The following is a 23,224-nucleotide window of genomic DNA, read 5'->3' on the forward strand; positions in this document are numbered from 1 at the left end:
CCCTTCAGAAAATCTCCTAATACTTGTCCTGCAGTATCTTCCTTACTGAAGACACCTCTAGCAACTCTCGTTCTGTGGTAATCTGCCGCAGCAGTATATGTAGGGGGCAACAGGAACAAAACATAACATGTTCCCGAAAAATCAGGGGGCAACCATGTATATGCTCTATCGTAGCAGACAAAATATGTACCCTTAGCTGCTAAAAATGGTGGGGAAGTCTGGGGCGCAAAAACATACGTCTCAGTGCAAACACTCTTCCCTAAATGAGCTCTCGGATTCTTGCCATTACCTTGCAGACAAAAATGACCCGATGGGGTACGATCCAAATCGGAGACGACTTTTTCCCTCGCTGCTTTTCACCCAGACTAATACCATATCCAGCCACGTTCCATCCAATATAAGCTAGTGTCTCATCTCCAGGAATAGTCTCATGGGAATTAATTCCTCTAATCATGTGTATTATTCCTTGGATTGTCTTTCACAGAACGCAGGGGGTAAACTTCACGGGCATAGATGAACATCGTCCTATATGCCCACACAGAACCATTATAGCTGAATGGCAGAACCAGATAAGGAATACCTTTATCCGTAGTACGAGGCATAAGCCCACACACCCAGCAATTAGTGGTGTTCACTACTAACTGATGCTGATGCAGAAGTTGAACAAAGGAGTTATTAGCGAATTCCAATCTTCTAATGGACTCATGTTCAGGCAAAGGATGAAAAGAATGCAAAGAAATAGTATGAAAAGGCATGGGTTGTGTGGTGGGTGCAAACGTCACTTGAAAAGAGAAGATAACATAACCCACCAAAAACATCGTCATGCTAAGTAACATCAAAAGACACATTATCAAAAAACATTTTCTACTCATTACTTTACACAGTTTCGTCTTAAAGCTCGTTTCTTCAACAGCTCTCTCAATCTCAAAAAACTCCATCCTCTAACTGTGCTGTTCGCAGCAGTTGGTTCTCTTCTGCTCAAGTGTACCTCTGAATGTCCCAGGGAACGCCCTAGAACAAACCAGAACTGTCAACCTTGTGTCTACCAGCTGTACCCTCGGAGTCTTTATACCGCGACCCTACAGCTGAACCCGGATGGCGGTTCGAAAAAGAAAAATAGGTCAAAACAGTTTTCCAGATGAGAGAGCGTAGCTTCAAAAGCAAAAAGGAATTACTTATTTATTTGTCCATCGACTCTTGGTCGTAAATTATAGCGGCCTTTACCAGGCAATGTCTGATCGCGAAACAACAACTCAGGCTCAGTAGTGTTCAATCGGACTGATGGAGGCACAGCTTCTTGCAGAATGTCGTCGTTCTCACGCTCAGAGCTTGTCCCAATCAAACGTGCATCGCTGAACGTAATAAAACGTGGCACAGTCTCAGTTTCTGAATCACCAACACCCTCCTGGACCCACTGGTCATACGGCAGAGGCAAAGGGGCCCTATTACAATGTACGCCGTGGATCCAGTTCTTTTTTCCGTGCACTCTCACTGCAGTACGCGTAGCCAACAGGACCTGAAAGGGGCCAGTCCAGCGGGGCTGATCATTCTTTGTCCGCTGAAAATTCCGAATCAACACCCAAAAGCCAGAATCATTGGCGTGTCCTGGATCTTCAGATGCTTGTGGCAATGTATTGTGAACCTGTTGGTGGAAGACACGCAATTTAGCCGTCAAATCATACAAATAATCAATCAGTACAGGATGTTCAATCTCGCTAAATTTCGTCGGTCTCGGCACTCCCCATATGTTTGCCAGGCGACCAAAAACAATCTCATAAGGACTAAGTCCCACTCGAGAATGTACTGTTGTTCTGGTTGACAAAAGTGCCAATGGCAAAGCATCAGGCCAATGGAGACCAGAGCTCACCTGAATCTTGGCTAGTTTGAGTTTCAAGGTGCCATTATAGCTTTCAACTAAACCAGCTGATTGGGGGTGATTTGCAGCATGGAATTTCTGTCTTATACCTAAACCCTCACACACTCTCTTCATAACTTGACCCACAAATTCACTCCCGTTATCACTCCACACCATCCTTGGCAAACCAAACCTAGGGAAGAATTCCTTGAGTAGGGCTTTGGCTGTGGACAAGCGGGTATTATCTTTCAGGGGGTATGCTTCTACCCATTTCGAAAAGGCACAAACAACTACAAGGACATATTTCAGGTTATTACATCTCTCCATATGGATAAAAACCAATTGCAAAACCTCAAACGGATACGTCGGAGGCGCAAAGTGACCAGCTGGAGTTGGAGTTCCCTTGCCAAGATTATACATCAAACAAACAATACAATTCTTAACCAGATTCTCCGCACACTTAGGAATTCCAGCATTCTGCCATACTGGAGCCAACAACTTACAAATCCCTTTCACACTAATGTGAGCCATTCCATGTTCCATCGTAACCACTGCAAGCACATACGCATCAGGTAACAACCATTGCTGATGTTCTGACAACTCAATCCAACAACCAGTCGAATCCAATTTTCCGGTACTCTCTCTCTATACACTCAATTCTTTCTCTGTAGCTTCAGCCTGAATTGACTTCACACTCTCTATCATATCCTCACACATTCCTCTATCCGGAACCCATCTTGCTGGACCCACAACATACATTCGACTCATCACAACTTTCGCCACATCTTTCGCAACTTCATCCGCAAACGCATTACAACGACCAACGTCATCGGTAACCTTCTTATGTGCACTGCATTTCACGATCGCAACTTGCATCGGTAACGTAAGTGACTCAAGAAGTTAATTCACCAACTGACCATGCTGAATTTTTGTTCCATGAGACGTCAGGAACCCACGTTCCTTCCACAAGCGACCAAAACTATGAGCTACACCAAACGCATACTGGCTATCAGTATACACAGTCACTCTCTTTCCTTTCGACAACACACACGCTCTCGTCAGTGCAATCAACTCTGCTGCTTGAGCTGAATTTTGTGGAATACGTGCAGCTTCAACAATCGTATGCAAAGTCGTAACCGCATATGCTGCAGTCGTATCACCATTTGGAAGCTTAAAGCATGAACCATCTACCCATAGGGTACCATCAGAACTCGCAAGCGGAGTGTCTTTCAGGTCGATTCTACCTTTTGTTTCTTCCTCTGTCCTAAGAAAGCAATCATGCTGTTCCTGAACATCTGTCTCTACAGAAATCGGCAACAACGTAGCTGGATTCAATGTGTTGCATCCCTTTATATGCACATGACTCGCCAAAAGTGTCAACTCGTAACATGACAATCGAGCACTAGTCAAGTGCTGTGTCTTGGTCCTGTTTAACAAAGTATCCACTGCATGTGGAACCATCACAACCAACATATTATCCATTACCAAACCAGCAGACTGTTGAATAGAAACAGCTGCTGCCGCTGTGGCTCTCAAGCAACTCGGTAATGCTCTAGCTACCGGATCCAAAGTCGACGAGAAATAGCACATGGACGTTGTTTATCGCCGAACTGCTGAGTCAAAACTGACAATGCACATCCTCCTCTTTCATGGACATAGAGTGTAAAAGGCTTATTGTAGTCGGGAGTACCCAACACAGGAGCCGAACACAATGCATCACGCAACTCAGAAAAACTCTTCTGCCATTCGACAGACCTAGGAAGAGGATTCGGAGTATCCTTAACAGTAAGTGCTAACAAAGGTTTCGCAAGTAGCGAAAAGTTTGGAATACATTGCCTACAGTACGAGGTAATACCCAAGAAAGCACGCACTTATCTCTGTGTCGTTGGCACATTCATTTTCGCAATCTCTTAAATTCGTTCTAGAGTCAACCTTCTTCCCTCCTTCGATAAGAGATGACCTAAGTAGGTCACTTCTTGTCGACAATACTGCAACTTCGAAAGTGACACTTTATGATGAAGGTCAGACAAATGTTGTAACAAAGAAAGAGTAGCTTCTTTACAAATCTCCTCATTATCAGCAGCAACTAACAAATCATCAACATACTGAATAAGAGCAGCACCATCAGGTAAGACAATCGTATCAAGCTGTGTTTTCAGAGCCTGACTATAGATGGACGGACTCTCACAATAGCCTTGAGGAGCGCGTTTGAACCGGAAACTTCGGCCTTCTAAAGAGAAGCCAAAAATATCTCTACTCTCCTCGGCAATCGGGATGCTGAAGAAAGCATTCTTCAGATCAATCACCGAAAAACAGGTAGCTGAAGCTGGAATCATAGTCAGTAAATCAGCAATGTGTGGAACAACAGGAAACTGTGGTACGACAATCTTGTTTACTTCTTGAAGATCAATCACAAACCTATACACAGGCGGCTGAGAAGAATCAGTACGTTTCAAGACAGGCAAAACCGGACTATTGCACACATTTCCTCTCGTCTCTTCAATCACACCTTTCTCAATCAGATTATAGATAATCGCTAAAAGTGCTCTTTCGCCATCACTAGAAATCCTATTTTGGGGAATACGTGGCAATCTAGCATCCGCTTTCAGCGTCACAACATAGGGTGGAATCTCCAAATGACCCACATCATTAGGACCAGTAGCCCAAAGAGTATCAGGGAGAGAACGCAATTCCAATGGAAGCCAATCCTTAGACAAATACATCGGAGAGATCACTCTCTTATCCAATGTAAGCTGTACTCCTGAAGGAGAGCAATGCAATGTTGCATGCAATCTCTTCAACAAATCCAATCCCAACAAATTCTCACCACAACCTGTCGTTAAAATGAGGGGTGCTTTCAATTCACGAGGTCCAACAGAAAGAGACAAAGGACTAGAAACCGGATTACGAACTGGGGCGCCAGAAAAACCTACCGAAACATTCATCAAGCCAGACAAAGGTGCGCCAGGGAGTTTAGAGTGCATGATAGAACTCTTCGCAGCACCAGTATCCAACAGAAAAGGCTCTGACACACCTGATGTAATCACTTCAACATAAGGTCCACTCTGATCTACTGGAACTGACACTACTCCCTCTCTTTGTCTATGGCTGTCCTAGCAATCATTACCGTCCGCATTCTCACTCTCAACATAGTAGTCGTCAGCATAATACTGAGTCGACCTACCAGACGCAACATTCTGCTGATCAAAACAATTGATCGTACTCTGTGGAGGAAAGGAACGTGCATTCTGGGGGAACACACCACGTCCTCTACCTCTAGGAACTTGCTGAACACCTCGACCTCTCACACCAGACGCACCATTCGTATGTTGTAACAGAATTGGACAACTACTCTTGAAATGCCCTTCTTCTCTACAATACGCACACTGATTAGGGCCTGGAGGAACATGCTGCTGAAAAGACTCGGACCTTTGAGGTCCTCTCTGAAACTGCTGAGGTTGCTGAAACTCGCGCTGATTATAACGAGGCGGATACGCCTGTTGCAAAAGAACCTTCGTCTTTAAATCCTTCGTTTTTCTCTCTGCTTTATCTTTCTCATCTTTATCCCTATTCTCGTAATATTGTGCAGTAGCCAATATCTGGGCAGACGAAGAAACAGCCCACGAACTCTCTGAACCCTTTAACTTATTACACAACTCGGGAAGCAAGTTATGCACAAACTTATCTACGAACAACCGTTGGCCACCTTCCGTACTCATATCTTGACCACTATAGTCGATGAACGTCTCTTCAAACCTAGTGAAGAAATCAGACACACTTTCATCTTTCTTCTGCTTGCATGCAGACAATTTATCCCAATTCACTCGCATAGCAGGCATTAATGTCATCATAAAATTAATAATCCTACCGGGGAGTTCCGCAACTAAAGGCTCAGGTTTAGCTCCACCACCTTGATGACCATCTGCAGCAGCAATGTTAGCCCATGTATCGCCTAACTCTTGTGCATGATTCTCATGACGAATCTTCGCCCATAAAGGCTGAGGAACCACATTACCAAACAACATGTCTATATCGGCTAAATTCATAATGCACGATTCAGCTGTCTGCGACAACTCCTTATAGTACCCTGCAAGATTCTTTCGGGGATCAGGTAAAGTCAGCTCGCTTCCAAGGAACATGTACCCAAACACGCTGAAAATGAGCCGGTACAGCTTGAATACCCAGAGGAACATCAGCCTGAACTGCATCCTTCCATACCGGAGGAACCTATCTCATAGGATACTGTAGCGCTTTTCTCCTAACAGAAGAATCAGACTCAAACAACGACTGAGAAGGACGCACACTCCTAAACGAAAGCAACTGCTTTCTCAACATCGAGACCCACTATTGTTCCTTTCACAAACTCGGACTGTACACGGAACAACTCTGATGGAGTCTGACCCAACTCACCATCTTCCCATTCCTCACGAAGGAAAGTACACATCATATCAAAGACATACCTCTGCTTTGGTGCTTCCCATTGACGGAAGACATCCATAATCGACTCTAAATTATATCTCAAGGGATTAGTAACCCATTTACGAGCCAAATGATCCAACACTGCCCTCTTCGGGACCAGGAATCTGGCTAAGCAACTGTTTACGCGCAGAAACAGGGGTCATACTCAATGACCCAAAGAAAGGAGACAAAAGACCAGTAACAGTATCAGTCATTCTCTTACGAACAGAAGGAAAAGCTGTCATAAGGACAGGAGGCAAAGCAGGTTGAGATAAAACATACGTAGGAGCAGTAGCAGAAGGAGTAACAGAAGAAGTAGCAAATACAGGAGAAAAGGTCGTAGGATTTGGAGACGGATCGGTTAGCAAAGTTGGCGGCCCTAGAGAAGGCTGAGCCAAAGGAGGAGGAACCAGCTGAAGAAGAGCTGGCGGCTGTGCAACAACAAGAGGCTGAACAGCTAGAGGTTGCGCAACTAAAGGTTGCGGAGGTGCCGTAGCACTCTGCACATAAGGGGGTGGTGAACTCAACATGTGTGACATCAAAGGATCCTTTTCAGGGTCCTTCATTGCACCTTGTGGAAGAGGTGACAAAGCTGGATAACATTTATCGATGGCCATTTTATGTTGCCTATGCAACTGCTCACTCACTTGTTCTTCTTCATTATCTTTAAACTGTATAGCAGCCTGCATTATCGATATACCCTTCTCTCTTTTATTTCTTTTCGCCAATTTAATTTCTCTCTGTTTGGCTTCCTTATGCTAAAGGCGGAAAGAGTCAAACATTGCCGGCCGGGCTTTCTTCTTGAATAGTTTAACTTCCAGATTATCTAAAATCGCTGTGTCATAGCTACCATGTTGGGGCCATTTTAGAACACCGTCTTTCCTAGTGTATCGGGCCCACACTTCATTATACGTAATGGGGCCCACACCATGTTTAGAATAGAGCTCATAAGTCGGAGTTCCAAACGGAGGTATCGGACACAAGTCCTCCAATCGGGAATCTCTGTTACAACTACAACAAAATATCTTTCCAAATTTGCTAAGACCAGGCATCTTCGCTCACTAATCTAGCTTTAAACTTCAAGGGATTACCAAACACGATAGTCTCACAAATATACGAGTCCCTCGGCTTTGGCACTTGCAAGTTCCAAATCAAAGATCCCGAAGGAAACAAAAAACTAAGGACTGGGAGCGACCCGCATATACTTAACTGAAGTATTGATCACGTCACCAGAAGTCCTGTCTATCGTCTCACTCTACAAATCGTCACAAAAGGGTCCAAGACAGGGCGACAGTCAGGGCAGCAGTCCTTCGTAGCCGTCGGAAAGTGGGGAAGCCTCGCAGCAAAAACCTTCGGACCACGACGACATACAGGGGTCGATGAAGTGGTTGGCCTTCCTCCAGAATTTTCTCACGAAGCTCCTCACGATCTTCAGGCTTGGACCGGTACCATTGATGTCGCCCTACGTTGGGCGCCAACTGAAGAACCGGGTTTTAGAACCCAGCGGCGCCAGGGGAAACGCCCGAAGTCTTCGAGTTCTCCTGTCTTGGAATACAGAGACACGGGATACTTCTCGGTGGCGTCAAAGATCAAATTTATTGGCTGCAACCAGGAACAGAACTTCTACGAAGTACGACACAAGTAGGTTCGTCAGAATCTGCTCAATTTTCGTATTGCGAGACATCGTCTTTTATGCCAAAAATCACATTCCTGACAAACACTCACTAGTTACGAACTGCCCAATCAAAGGTAACATTGCAAAAGGTATTGCATGACGACAAGCCCACTTTTCAGTTGTCCAGCCCACCATCAATTACACGGGAAAACCCAACATTCTTGCTCGGACAGGCCGGACAAACCCATAATAAAAAAACCACAACCCAAACCATAAATAGGCCATAAAAGAAGGAGCAGAAATAGATGAGAAGCAAGATAAAGGGGTGTGTGTGTGTGTGTGTGCAATAAACTCAGCAATGTCCTGCTCTTTGATCTCTATCTCAATCAACTACCGGAAAAGGAACTGGCTTATCAAGGTTAGCTTCAGGCAATGGGGTCAGTTCGCTCAGGTCACCTAGAAGTAAGCTAAAGTGTACGTGTACCAAAGACTCGTTCGGCCGTAGTCATCGACCTATGTGAGGGCAACCACAAAATGGCTGCCGTACACAAAATGGAACCCGAAGGCTCAGAACGAAATCCCTAAATATGTAGTGAATCTATCGATCGAACATGGCGAAAACACTCGTACTTGCCGCACTCGCTATTTACGGTTCGCTACGACCAAATTCGTAACGATACCATGACCTTTATGAAACGGGTTCAGAATTCACGGAACCTCAGCCGATGATCATGCACTTGGTTGGAAGTATGTAAACATAATAAAGAGGACAAAGATATATATGGCCTTTGACTTATGGCTTGACTTCCTGGCTATTTGTCCTCAAGCAGTGTTTTATGAAAAAAAAACTGTTGGTGTTCTCCAGTACATTGTTTTATGATTTAGTGCTTTATTATTCTTTGGAGTAACACCATCATTGACCTTACAAGTAGCAGGGGAGTATACTGTGATAGCACTAGTCTTTGAACAAGTCTTCTTTCTGTAGACTTTCTATTCTAACTAGTCGAGTACTTTGTGACATCTTTTAGCTATTGTCACAGCTACCTATCTGTATATAACATAAATTCAGAATGTGGTTGTGTAGCTCAAAGTCTCATTGTACAACAACCGATGATATCCTGCATTCTGATTTAGCGCAGAAAACTCACCTGGATCTGTTTACTTCAGTAACCCAGTCTTTAAGGATAGAAGTGATCTGTCTCTCCAAATTGATCGCTTTGGATTGCATACATAGACACTGATGAAGACCTAGCTGAGTAATGACTGTCAGGGAAACACTTGATGAGGGACTCTCATCCCTCACTATGAGCTAAGCTCACTTCAGTTTATCGAGTTCTGCTTCACCTTGGCAACACACATGGAGTGCACACACCACAGCACACAAGACAGGGGCAGGATGATGAGCTTTTAAGTAAGGTGAGGAGGCACTGGTGTGTTTCTATCAGATTCCCATGCTTCAAAGGAGCAGTGAGTGCAGAAAAACAGAGATGGTTTGCCTATGTCAAAGGTCATGAAGAACACACCACAGCACACTGGTATCCAGCTAGCAGTCACCAAGCAACTGTGACTGCAGTAGCAAGGCTGTAGGAAGCTGGTATGCTCTATTTAGTGATAGTGTGGGCGAGCAGTTTAGGCTTATCAGAGGGTAGTGTTAAGCATTTGTTGAAAACACACAGTCAATAAATGAGAATCACTCAAGAAGCAAATCAAGACGAATTTAGAGAAATAACAGATTTTTTAATATATTTTTTTCAACGCAACGAACTTCGTAATTGGGTAAGTATTTTTTATGTTATCAATTTGTATAGTTAAGTAAAAGTGTCACACCAATGTGTTTTTACGATGTAATGCTTTCCTATGGAGACAGAAACATACACTTCATACAGGTATTTTTTTTTATAATCAATTTTTTTGATTTTGAGAAAGAAAATTTACAAAGGAAAAAGAAATTAACCTTTACATTAACATTGCAGCACAGATGATCATCGTGACTGGATTTGCAGAAGATGTCTGTATGGTCAGCGCGTATACATGCATATAAACTACAAACCACGCTACTTATCCAGTGTTGCCAAGGAGAATGTATAGACATAGAGATTTTGTCAACCTAGTTGTTGCAACCATTTAACCCATATCCTTTCATGTTTCTTTGATCAACCTCTGGGTATGAACAGGGGTTTCTCTTGGGCAGCACACCAGTCCACCCCACGGTGCTTTGTAGCTATTCTTGGGGGTCAGATTGACCATATTGCTGCAATATCGCGTTTGGCCAATATGGTGGCCGTTCCCATGAACAATTTGTCTGCCCGGGACCCATCTAGGCCGTCCATAACTCCAAGGATAAGGTATAGTGGGTTGTGGGTTACCAGCCAACCTAGGACAGTTGTAAGTTCAGATTCTACCCTACTCCAGAACATGGTGTTCGGGGACAGGACCAAACCATGTGAAAGAAGTCTGCTGAAAGTTGCCCGCAGAGTGTACACTCTGGTGAAATACGTAGGCCTGCCTTATGAAGACGCTTGGGGGTGAGATAGGTGGTATGCAGGGAGTGAATTAGTTGGAGTTTCACGGAAGTGGTAATCGTCTTGGGGGCCATAAGTGTGTCCCTCCAATCCTTGTCCTCCAAGGGGCCCAACCATTCCTCCCATCTGTGTCGGATTGAGTCGAGTGATGCGGGGCCATTGTTAGTTAGGGTGCGGTATATCCATGATATCCCTCCCTTACCCAGGTTTCCCATCATGATTTGCACCTCTTAAGGGCTAAACTCGGGGAGCCCAGTGTGAGAAGTTAGCCTGGCTATGATGTGCACTAGTTCTAGTGGGCAAATTGCACCAGTCTAATCAACCGTTATTGGTGGTGGTTGTAAAGTCAACCTTATAGAAAGCTATCCTAGTGGTAGCATGGACCATAATGCCTTGAATACCAAATGAAAGGACACCACACAAGGTATATATCAAATATATATGTATTTATTCTAAACACAACCCCTCTGCACTCTTTATGAGGTCAGAGGTAAAAGTACATCAATCATTACTCAATTAGCATACGATAAGTTGCACAATATATAGTAATGCCGGTATACAACGTTTAGCACGCATTTTTTACCACGCACTACCACTACAACGCAGGCATTACCACGCATACCATTACAACGCATTGCGCTGGGGGGCGCTCTAGGATAGGGAATAAGTATAATTTTATATCCAACACCTTCCCTAGTGTCCACGGGGACTGGAGTTGGAATATAAAATTATACTTACCACTATCCAGCACCTCTAAGCGCTATGCGTTGTAAAGGTATGCGTTGTAAATACCGCGTTGTAATGGTATGCGTGGTAAAAGTATGCGTGGTAACGTCATACATCCGTAATGCCCTAGGGGCCTCACGAACCATATACTAAGAAAGTGGTATAAGAACCACGTTGGAAATAGAGAGTAGGCCTAGGGCCTAGGGAATCGCTGGGGTTACACTAAACAACCAAAGGTTAGGAAGTAGGAGGCCCAAAGCAGACGCGTGCAGTGTCTAAACACAGTCACGATTTACCATTGACTTAGAATGGGAAACGAAGAAGTTACAAAGTTACTGTTTTAGGACACTTCCTGATGGACTAAGATGGAACCCTTTTAAACTAGGATACTTTGAGAGTCAAGACCCACGAGAGCACTCGTGTTACCTGACCCAGGGAAGCCCGGTGCGTAGGTGTCTTTTCGTGTCGGATTTCGTTGTCGTTTCCTATGGAGATCTGCAAAGAAGTGCTGCAGGCGACCAGAGGAAAAGTGTCCGGGTGGATCCAAGGGTGGATCTGTGATGTGAAGAACCTGAAAGCAAAGGGGACAGAGTCTGGGTCACTAGCCAGTGACCAGGAAGGAACCAGGCGATGTTGCGTGCTTGAAGGTGAAGAAGGTGAGTTTGTCTCTTCAGCCACGAGGTCCAGGAGGCATCGACGATGACCAGGCGCCGGATTCAAGCTGTCCCATGATGGATCTAGATGACTGCAGTGTCAGTATCCGATTGGACCCGACAAGCCTTGGCAACCGCAACCCACGCAGGATGTCGAGATTGACTTTGTTGCAGACCAGCAAGGTCTGTGGCGCTTCTCTTTTTCAGGGAAGATGTAGCAAGCCTGGAGCAACCAGGAAAGCAAAGCAATTTCAAGATGGCATCTTCAGGGGGTTCACTAGCCAACGGGCAAGGAACCGGGAAGAAGCGTTGAGCTCAAATGCAGAGGCAGGCCCACGAGACACTCACGGAGTGTGGGGGCCTGGGCTTCGGTGCAAATGGTGCTCGGGCTGGGGCTTCTCGTACCCCAATGCACAACTTACTGAGGCTTCAGGAAAGGAGTGCAGGTAGCAAAATGCAGGATGTCCAAGATGTCCGGTCTCACGTCTCTCGTGTCCGCCACGGATCTCACCTTTGCTGTGGATGTGGATCGGGGTCAGATAAGTCTGGAAGTCCAGTTCTTGAGTCGCAAAGTCTTCGGGTTCCGACGGGAGCCTTGAAACTGCAGACCGGCGAAGTTGCTGTTGGTGCCTGTTTTGACAGGGTGGTTACTTCTTGACCACAAGGGAGATGTCTTCCGTCTTCCAGTCAGAATGGAATGTCAAAGGTCCAAGATATGTCTTTCAAAGATTCGTCCAGGATAATCTAAAGTACTGGGGACACAGCTCCTATAATTATACTAAGGATGGGGGCTGGATTACCTGGATAGGTCCCTCCTATGGGTGGACCTGAGAAGGGGGTGGTTACACCCCTTTCCCTTTGTCCAGTTTTGCTCCAGAGCTGGGGCTGGAGTGCCCCAGCAACTGATTTGAACCAGGCTATGCATGGAGCACCTTGTGTGCCCCAGGCAGTGTCTAGATGCATTCAGTGAATGCAGCCCTCCCTGCCCCAATACACAAAACCCCTGTCTGGGGCGGTGCTGGCACCTACCTGGACAGGAAACCTACGGTCCAGGCTGTCCTTGCTGGAGTTTCCCCCAGCAACCGGAGGTCAGACTCGAGTCTGTGGCAGCAGCATCCATTTTGTGATGCTGAGGCTCTGTTTAACTTTAACCGGGTAAAGCAGTAACATACATGTCTTTTCCCTAAAGAAGGGTGGAATGCTACCCCCGCTGCCAGAATTGGCGGGGGTAGAATTCCAAAGTGTTTGACACCTTACACGACATGTTTTGATGAAGCCAAACCAAAGTTAGCATTAACCGCGAGGATTATAATGCACTTAAGAGTATATGGTATGGCTATATCATAGAACAGCTTTAAGGAGATGGTTCCGAAAGCTGCAGAGGGGCTCGGCTCATGCTAGGGCACCATCTCACATAAAACCAAGCACTCTGCCTCCAGGATTGTCGAGGCCTACCATAGGAGTGGCTTATTGGTGTATATGTGTCTATATGTAAAGGTAGATATAAGTATTCTATATCTAAGTAAGGGGTGATTACACCACCTTATCCAGGCTGTGTGAACAGACCTGTGGTGTCAGTTTGTAAGGCAAACCAGGGGTGGCACAATAGATGCTGCAGCCCCTGGTAGGTCTAGCATACACCTTTTCCCTGGGTACCTATGGTACACTATACAAGGGCTCACAAGGGTGTCCCAGTAACCAATCTGGTATGTACCTAAAGTACATGGAGTCCATTTTATAGAGAATGCAGATAGTCTGGGGCCCTGAATAGCAGGTTCCCAGGCCAACTAAGTCGAGAACCAGCAAAACACCAGGAAAAAAGTTGGGGTAACCATATAGTCAGATTCCACCTTCCTACAGGCAGTGCCTGTGGATATGTGGGTGCTGAGGGCATGCCACGACTGTAGATACTTATAAAACTGTGAGGTATGGAGGGTGAAGTGCTATTGTAAGTCTTGGAATGTCCTGATGTGATCACTCATCCAAATGTCCCTAAGTTGTGATATACTGATGTGGTCCCATCCCCTGAAACCCTCCAGTGTTGCCACGTCACCCAACCATGTGCCCTGCTGGAGAGGTATTTGTTGGGCCAATTTGTTGTCCAAGTTTGTGTGTTGTAGGGCCGAGCGCCAGGCCAACAGCACCGCCCGGTTCACCGTCGGGAGTGCACTGGGTATAGGGCAGCCATATAGGAGAGCCTAGATGTCGGGGAAGTCCATGCCCCTCAATTCTGTTTTGTAGGCCGGGTCAGACCAAGCCCTGTGAACCAATCGTGGAGGTCAAGCAATAATAAATGCAGCGATCGGTCATACCCATGCTTCCATCAGGGTGGGATTCAACATCGGGCTAATATGCTTTGCTCCACCCCATAGAAACCTGGTAGCCATGCTATCGATCTCTTTGAACCAACTCCATGGGAAGTGGAAGGGGGTATTTTATAATATATAAAAAACGGGGGAGAATCATCATCTTAAATAGCGCAACCTTCCCAAGTGGATTAAGTGGTAGATTTTGCCAGCGCCGGAGATCTTCCTTGGCTTTTTTAACAAGGGGGTTATTGTTAGGTGCCCAGTGGTTTACATACTCTGATTATGGAGGAGTGTGGCTCAATGGTTAGAGTGGCAGACCCTGATGCAGAGTTCTGGCCCGGGACCAGGGTTCAATTCCCGCTTCGGAGGATTTTGGGCTCAATTTCCTCGGACCTGACAATTCTCGCCTCGGTGCCTATTCTAATCATGGGCCCCACGCTGCAACTCTGGGCAATAGCTTGCTTAACCTCCACACTGTCCCCAATAGCGCTAGGATGCCTGGCTTCACCCTGGGGGGCCCAGAAGTGGACACTTCACAGGGAAAGCCAGGAAGGGTTCCACAGCGGTATGAGTAATAGCACCAGGAAACCGTATGGTGGCAGTGCGCTCTACAAATACCTTGACATTTACATTTACATTTTACATTTATGGAAAACATCGAATTCCCCAGTCTCTAAGTCCCACCATCTCCTCAAGAGATTGCAGCATTTAGAGCTGAACTATTACAACAAGCCATAGAGGATATTTGCTCTGATCTCATTAGGGATGTATATTGAACCTTTGAGCTGTAAATAAGTTTCTTGAAAGAAGATAACATAGGCCAGAGTGGAAGAAGAATAAAAGTAGGGACTTTTTCATTTAAAAGATGGTAGAGGGCTAGAGAGGGCTTCTAAGTTGCACAACTACTGTGCAAAGCACTGCTACAGAATTCTCCAAGGTCCAAAAGAAAGCTACTCAAAGATTTGTGTTGCATATAAATAAGAGAAGGAGAAAAGAGACTGTGTGTTGATCTTCTTCCAGCTTGAATCCAAGCCACTTTAAAAATGGAGTCTGGAAATTCAAATCATAGGCACAAATGTATTATAGGCACACTAACTGTAGGGGTGATCATAGTAATGGTGGTTGTCATTACTGAGTCCATTTTAAGTGCACACAAAGTCGAGAAACAGGGTGTGGGGGTATATGGGACATCCACATCTACCACCGCTGCCTCAAAGGAGGGTACATTAGGATCTGATAAAGTATTAATAGAACAAACTAGTCACTTTCTGCATGTAGATTTGTATAAAGGTGATTACACTCCAAATGCTTATCCTAAGCTGTTGAACGAATAAGTGAACACTATGTATGTGAGAGATTGCGATGTGTGTATGCAGTTGCCTGCTTCAGTTGAGGAAGGGATTAGGTATCACCACCTGCTTCGGATTTAAGGCATTACATGTAGTTTGCTCCTTAGCCTTTTTTATGGATAGGGTCATTATGAGTACTATTTTGCGGATTTTGATTTGGTACTTTCAGAGATACCAGTCTATAAATGCCTGAACAAATATGATTATTACAAGCAATATAAGAGAATGGGAAAGTATTTTGTACCCAAAGTAACACTAGATACAGCTTAGGCACATAGGCATAATTTAAGCGGCACATTAACAGATATATTAAAGACATTTAAAGATCAAGTAGAGGATAGGCATAGAGGTTTAACTGCTAAACTCAACAATAAGGAAGGAAACTTTGAATGGACCAAGGAGGAGTAAGCTCATAAGGCTAAGGAACGCTATATATGGTCATATAGCACTATATTCGTGGGACAGAGTGAGTGTGACCACATCTTTCTGATTGTGCTTCTTCAAAGAAGTTTCTCCAAGAGCCTGTGCAAGTGGTCCCAGGAGTATATTTTGTGTGTGGGAAGATGTACGGCATCCAAATAATTGGTACAGTACCTGTTATGTGGCAGTTGTTTTCAAAAATATATCATGTGGAAGATCTGCAGACATTGGAGGGAAAATCGAACCATAGAGAAAACATGAACTAAGTGCTGGTGAATTTGTGGGAGACATATTTGGAGCGATGATACCTAGTTTGGGAGTAGTGTTGAATGGCATCAAGATTAAAAGGTTGTCTACCATTGTGGATAAGTTGTCGGTTAACACAGATCAGTCATTGTTGCTCATAGATGGAGAAATGGTTTTGATAAGGGTGTAGGTAATGCAATACCATCTTGCTTTAGATGTGTTATTGGTAAAAGAGGGTGGACTTTGTCGGATGCTGAAGGTCCAACAGTGTTGCACTTACATTCCTGATAATAGTAAGGATCTGCGAGGATATATAAGTGGTATCATTGAGATACATGACTTAGCAACCGAGGGAGTCTGGGACAAGATTGTAAAGGGAGTTGGAGTAGTTGGGAGTTAGTTTGCTAACCTAGGTAAGGGAATTCTGGGATGTATCTTGAAGCCAATCATAATTGTTGTGATCTGTGTTATCATCTTGTTAGATATGATAAGGGCACACAAATGGCACAAGGTGAGGCAAATGGAGAACTCTGTTAGGGAAAGAGAGAGAAGGGTGGAAAGATGGCAGTCAGTATGAGAAGCTGAAGCAGTTGGAGGAGTTCAGACAGAAGAGACTAGCTGCGATATCTGTGTACATTTGTCCAAGGTATAGAGATGAGTGTTTTATGATTACCAAACGTCATCAGAAGGGGTAGCTGATGCTGCGAAAATCACATCTTATTTGTAGGGGTGCATTATAATCACATGTGTAAAGCGCGCCTGCATATAATCTTTTGCCATATTAACATGAAGTGTTAGAATCTTGAAATACAATAACAAGAAATGTGATGTGTCTAGGCCATTGGAAAATAACATGAAGTACTAATGTAGAGAGTGAATGTTAATAGAAGAAAGTTTTCAAAAGCTGCAAAAACAGGCAGTCATGTCCTACTCCAAGAGGGTTTAAAATCATAGTAATCACATTTGAAAAGCTCAATTTCCCACTGATTTATATCTTTTAAGATGGCCTGATTTAGAGGTAGGGGATATAGTAGGAAACCACAAAAATGCTCTGCATAAATCACAGTCACTCTCCGTCCCCACAGTACTGCCAAGTTCCACAAATCTTTTGGTAGCCTAACACATTTACTGAATTGTTTCCGCATTACTGCAGTGCCCCGAGACTTTCACACAATGAATTTCACTTGGCAGGGCTGGCACAGCTGGTCAGTAAATCTGAGCATTGAGCTGTGTCTTGCTGTTTCTAGACACAGCCTGGTTCTCGCTCCCCTTATTGAGTGATGTTGCACAGTGGGGGGCCAATTAGAGATGATAGTATGACTGATTATGCACTCATCATCCAAGCTTTACTCAGCCCTCATGGAATGCTGCCCTGAGTTTATAAGGCCCCTCCCACTCATTGAAAGGCAATTCAGTGTAGCAGTACCAGTGCTCATGTGCACTCTCCCAGCATGGACCTGAAAGATGGGTTCCTGCCCTTGTCCCAACTGCTGGCCATCAGATGGCATAGACGTTTCAGACAACTTAGTCCCTCTGGAGGCTTTTCTACCAGGTTAGTTGAGATCACCAGTCGACGGAGGGAGCAAAGTGGGAGATTCAGCCACATTGCACCTTGATGAATGTCTGACTATAGGGCACTATATCCCCGGGTTTGGACTACGATCACTGAAACTCGAGTTCGCCATTTGGAAAGTGTCTACTAAGGTCAAGTATGGCTATTGACACCCTCCCTCATGTATGGTGACTGACTAGGAGGGAGTGCAATAAAGATTTAAGGAATCTGTATCCAGAAGAAGGCCTTTGACCCTGTTGGGCAACAATGATAGGCTGAAACATGTCGGTGCAGCAGACAGGGTAATGGAGTTGTATGTTCTTACATATACCCATTTGTAATGAGTTTTTAATCCTGTCAAGAGGGACGCATAATAAATAGATAGGCAGGTACCCACTTAGATAGTTGGAATCTTATTTGTTTTCTGCACTTGGGATCATTAGTTTGAAACCATTTGGTTTCATTTTCTTCTGGTGAAAATAATATCGCTATACCCTGAACGTAGACTTGCGCCAGGGTGTGTTAGTGGCCTTATGATGAAGCATGCCACTATCTAGTGGGTGAGGGCAATTTTCCAAACCCATGGGGTTTTCAAGACTGACTTGAGAGCTGCTGGGCAGTTGGGGTAGCTAATGCCAGGAATTTATTCAGCTAGGTCTTTGACTTTCCCTCTTTTTGGTTGGCCCCCTCCCTGTTTGGTATGTTTAGTTTAATTTAAATTTAAATTTTTGTCTGTATATAGATGTCTTGGGAGAGCGAGAGAAGGAGTAACTCTTGTCCCTCTGGGTAGTCAGTTTAATAGTTTAGACCACCACCTGCAGGCTGCCTTGCCAGGCTTTCGCCAGTGGCTTACCGGACCTACTCTAACTCAGCACAGTGCATGCTCCTGCAGTGGTCTTTCACCCCAATGTAACCTGGGCCCACACGCATGACCACCTGAGTAAATCTTTTTTTTTATTTGTACCAGTTGCATGTTGATTAAACATGATACACATTGTTTGTTTGCCCCTTAAAGATTTTATAATAAATTGTAAAATGTGAAGTTCTCTAGCCCATGGTTTGCATGAAGCAGTCACACTCTCACTTCAGCTCGCGGTCTCAACACACATCACAACAGCAGTGTATAAGTGAACAATCAAACTAGAGTTCCTGTACAACTGTACTGAAGAAAGATGCCAGGGTTCACACAATGCAGAAGTTTGCAGACCAATACCCACCTATAAATACATGGAATCATACTGAACTCTCTGCACAACTCAATGCACATACATCTCAGCCGATGCCTGGAAGTACACATATCTACCCTCTTATAGGACACAACAGCCTTCAAATTCCCCAACCCGCATGCCATCTTCCGTCCATCTTACTCTTATGTGCTGTGTAATCAAGGGTTACAAATATCCAGATCATTCTCACCCAACCCTATGCCCATAGTTAATTTACATCTCCACTTATGGATAGGCTGATGCTAGTTCCGGCCTCCGTTGGCTCATGCAGATCTGAAAATTTTCAATATTGACATCTACCTCTGCTATCCCCGTCTCAGACTCCGGTGTCTTTCCCTCATGTCTGGTGGGAGCGCAGAGGCATGTACATCGTCCAATGCTATACAATCTCTCCACTGTGGAAAAGATTACAATGCATTTCTTCTACTCAGCATGCCCCATGCAACTCCCACCCAATGTCTCAAAGCCTATCTATCTAGAATGGCCAGCCCCAACACATGGTCAAATGATGACTCCAAATAGGCTGTACATCATCACAGCTGATTTATCATTGTCAGCTTTTTAGAAGGTGACCCAAGATGACTGCAGAAGAAAACAATGTCTCCAGACTTGGATTAGGTGTTCAGATAACCTCTCTCAAAATACCAAGTGGTCTACCTCCATTGCCATAGCTGTCAAGTGGCTACGTCATGTTAGACACCTTAGCATGGCTTTTTAGTGAGAGTTACTTTGTACATATAGCATTAACACTCAAAAAGAAAAAGTTAAATTATGAGTCCCAGAATACAACATGATGTGTGTTGAAAAGCGTGAGGTTGTTGGTAGGGACTCATCGCTGTTTGCTGACATTAGCCGTTTAGCAACTAAACATTATATAACAAAGAGCTTTGCACTTAACAAGTGGATGGAGCACTAAATATGAACATGATTTACAAGGAGTACTGAAAGTAGAGAGGAAACAGAGGAAAAAAGAAGGAAAGTGGTACAAATGAAAGAGAGAGGGAAAAAGAAGGAGGGATAATGTTTGAGAAAAAAGAAAGGGTGAAAGAAGGAGGAAGAGAGGAGAGAGTGGCAAGCCGTGAAGGGAGAGGAAGAGTGATAGAGCAAAATTCCTCATTTTTAAAAATGAAACACATTTATTAACAGTACAATTTACAGTGTTAGATAACGTGAACATTTTATGCATAATTTGTAGTAGGTAATCACGCTTAGCTATTATAAGCAAATACTTCAGTTACCATGTTGTAAAGAATTAAGTTCGCTTAAATATTAATGCCATTTTGAATGTCGATTTTATTCTTTTTTAGGGATAAGAACTCTGTCACGTACTTACTCAGTTGCTTTGCACGAGATGTGTACCTTTTCTTCCTACTGCAGATGCTGTATTTTTCCAGAGCCTTCTTTTAGCTGGTGAAAAGGCATTTGATATGTATTAGACAACTGATATTGAGGTTCTCATCATGAGGATAGTAAGATGCCAGTAAGTGCGACTTTTGGGAAGAGCTGTCTGAGCCAGATTGTGTTCAGTATAACAACTCATGGACATAGCCATGTATGAACCATTGTAAAGACATGAAACTGGGAAGTTTACCTGCTCCCAACATTTGGAAGAGGTTCCTGAGAGTAGGAATGAGTTGCAATTTTGCAACTAGCATTGTTTGAATTATAATAGTGTATGTTCCTTAGACTAGTTAGAAGCAGATCTTAGAGATGCTTGCTGGCTTCGAGCTGAGAAGACCCTTCTAGCCTCTGCTAATCCAGTGCTAAGGTTTCGGGCCTACTCATTCTTATTCTCTAATTGTAAACCTTCATCTAGTTTCCTTTAGCTGACACCTTACCTTACATGGCTGAATTTAAATGCCATTCTCACCCAAACCTTCAATACTTTAGATTAGAGCTTTTCATTTATGGGACAAGCTTTTTGCATAGTCTGCATTCTATCTGTAATTCTTACCAATGTGCTGTTTTATCTTATTTTGAAATATCAACTTTTACATTATTTGAATCTGCAAAAATATTTACTAAAATGTCAATATGCATAATCAAAAGTGAGAGAGAGAAGGGTAGGTGAGAACTTGTTTATCTTCCCACCCAACCAATAATGATTACAACCAAAAAAGAATGAGTATGCTACCTATTTTACTGTTGTTCCAGAGATGGGTTTCTCATAATACTTAGGCCCAGAGTACATTGGAACTCAAAGGGTGGTTTTTTTTAAATTCTTTTTATTAACAGAACAGAAACAGTGGTGGTTGTCACATAAGATACAGTACATTGCATATATTGATTTCACTTGGAGCCCGTTAAGATAAGACATATAATTACGATCACATCTGTTACAGCTTATCACTGTGCGTGTAGTTCACCCAGTTGGTCGTCAACCGGTGTGACCTGGGGGGGTTCACAGATATGGCCCCTGTACTCATTCCATTGGGACCATACAGCTGCCCATTTCCGGGGACAGCCCTTGGCAACATAGACCGCTTGCTCCTGCAGCTTACACCAGTCCATGTCTGTTTTCCATGAGCCCAGTTTCGGAGTCTCCACCGCTCCCCACAGCCTATCTATATTCCTCTTCGCGATTGTGAATCCCAACGTGGCCCACAGCCTACCATGAGTGGACAGGTCATTAGGCTCCCAACACCTCTTTGCCTCAACCCTGAGGTCCACCTCCCACACCTCTTGCATGCATCTGTGTATACGGTGTCAGTTGGGCTGGAGCAATGGGCACTCCCAGATTATGTGGAAGAATGTCCCCACCTCTCCACACCCGCTCCTGCAGAGCCCATTCCCTCCACGACCCATAAGCTTCAACCTGGTTCCAGAAATATAAGTTCTATGAAGAATTTTGAGCTGAATCAGCCGCAGTCTGGCCGATATGGCTACTTCCTTCGGGGATGCTAGAGCACTTCTCCACTCCTCTTTGTCAATTTCCAGCACATCCGCCTCCCACTTCCTTTTTAGAGGTTGTAGTAGGTCTGGGGAGTTATTGATAATTTTCTTATATGTGAGGGATATAGCATGTTCGTGTAAATGGACGTCAAGTAATCTGTCCTCCAGGGGGGAGGCCGACGGGGGGAGAGTTCCCCTGGGAATGTTAGCTTGGAGGGAGTGCCTGACTTGTAGGTATCTGAAGTGTTCTGTGTGAGCGAGCTCATAGGTGCGCTCAAAGGGTGTTTTTAAAGAAGCCTCTCTCATGAACCTAGTTGATGACATGCTTTATCATTGGGTTCCCACAAGGATCGCCAAATGCTTCCAGGGTGTGCTACGACACCAATCGTTTTTTCAAGTTTTGCAGTTGTTCCTGCCGGCGGGTGGAGTTTTACGCCATGCACTTTTAGTGTTTCTAAAAAGATTATTTTTATGTGACCACAACAACCTGGTTCCGATCAGGAAAAAATTGTCATCAAAGTTTCACACATAAGGTATTGAAACGTTACACATAATCCCACTGCAAACAGGGGAGATGACGTGACTTAACATCTAGAGTGCTGACCTTGAAACTGGGGAACCAGGTCCGGTCTGGCGGGAGGCTCACACATCTTGCGATTCTGGGAAAATCACTTATTCTCCTTGTGCCTTGAAATGAATGTGTCTATCTGTAATGCAACTGGTGCTCAAGTAAACCACTCTGATACCTTCGGTCGTCTTTGCGCTATATAAAACTGCACTGCAAAAAAAAAAAAAACTTGGGAACACGCAAACTGAAAACTTAACAGCTATGTTCTCTAAAAATGTCTACTGGCGCCTCTCAAAGTGTTTCCAGGTGAGCAATGCACTGCCCGGCAAAGTGATTAAGGAAAGTAGCCTTTGCCAGCTCGAGGTGGAAGGACAGAGGAGGAGCTGCGGCTTGATGTGGAGGTTGGTGTGCTCAGGGTGTAGACCCCACCGGCCTATGCGGCACTTCTGCCTGTCCGAGTAGCAGCAGCAGAGAAATCGTGGGAGCAGCAGCCCCATGGGAGGTGCGCCCTGGGGGTAAGGAGTGCGGACAACTTTCCTTCCCAATCGGACAGATTGGGGAGCGACCTCAACAGGCATGAGGGCCAGCAGCAGAGGGCGATCTGGCAGGCAATGGGAGCATAGAGCGGACAAAGGGCGATGAGGACATCTGACCCATCAAAGCCATCAAGCGGCGCAGTCTGGCCGGCTCCCTCTACCCCAGTTTCTCTCCCACAGTACTTCCTTTCCTCCATTCACGTACTCACCTACACCGGCTATGGAGCTTTCTTGCCCTACAGCGCCGAGCTACCCCCTTCCCACAGCTAGAGCCCAGCACTAGCTCAAGAACAGCCC

The sequence above is a fragment of the Lissotriton vulgaris genome, chromosome 6, assembly GCF_964263255.1.
Source record: "Lissotriton vulgaris chromosome 6, aLisVul1.2, whole genome shotgun sequence".
Taxonomy (NCBI): domain Eukaryota; kingdom Metazoa; phylum Chordata; class Amphibia; order Caudata; family Salamandridae; genus Lissotriton; species Lissotriton vulgaris.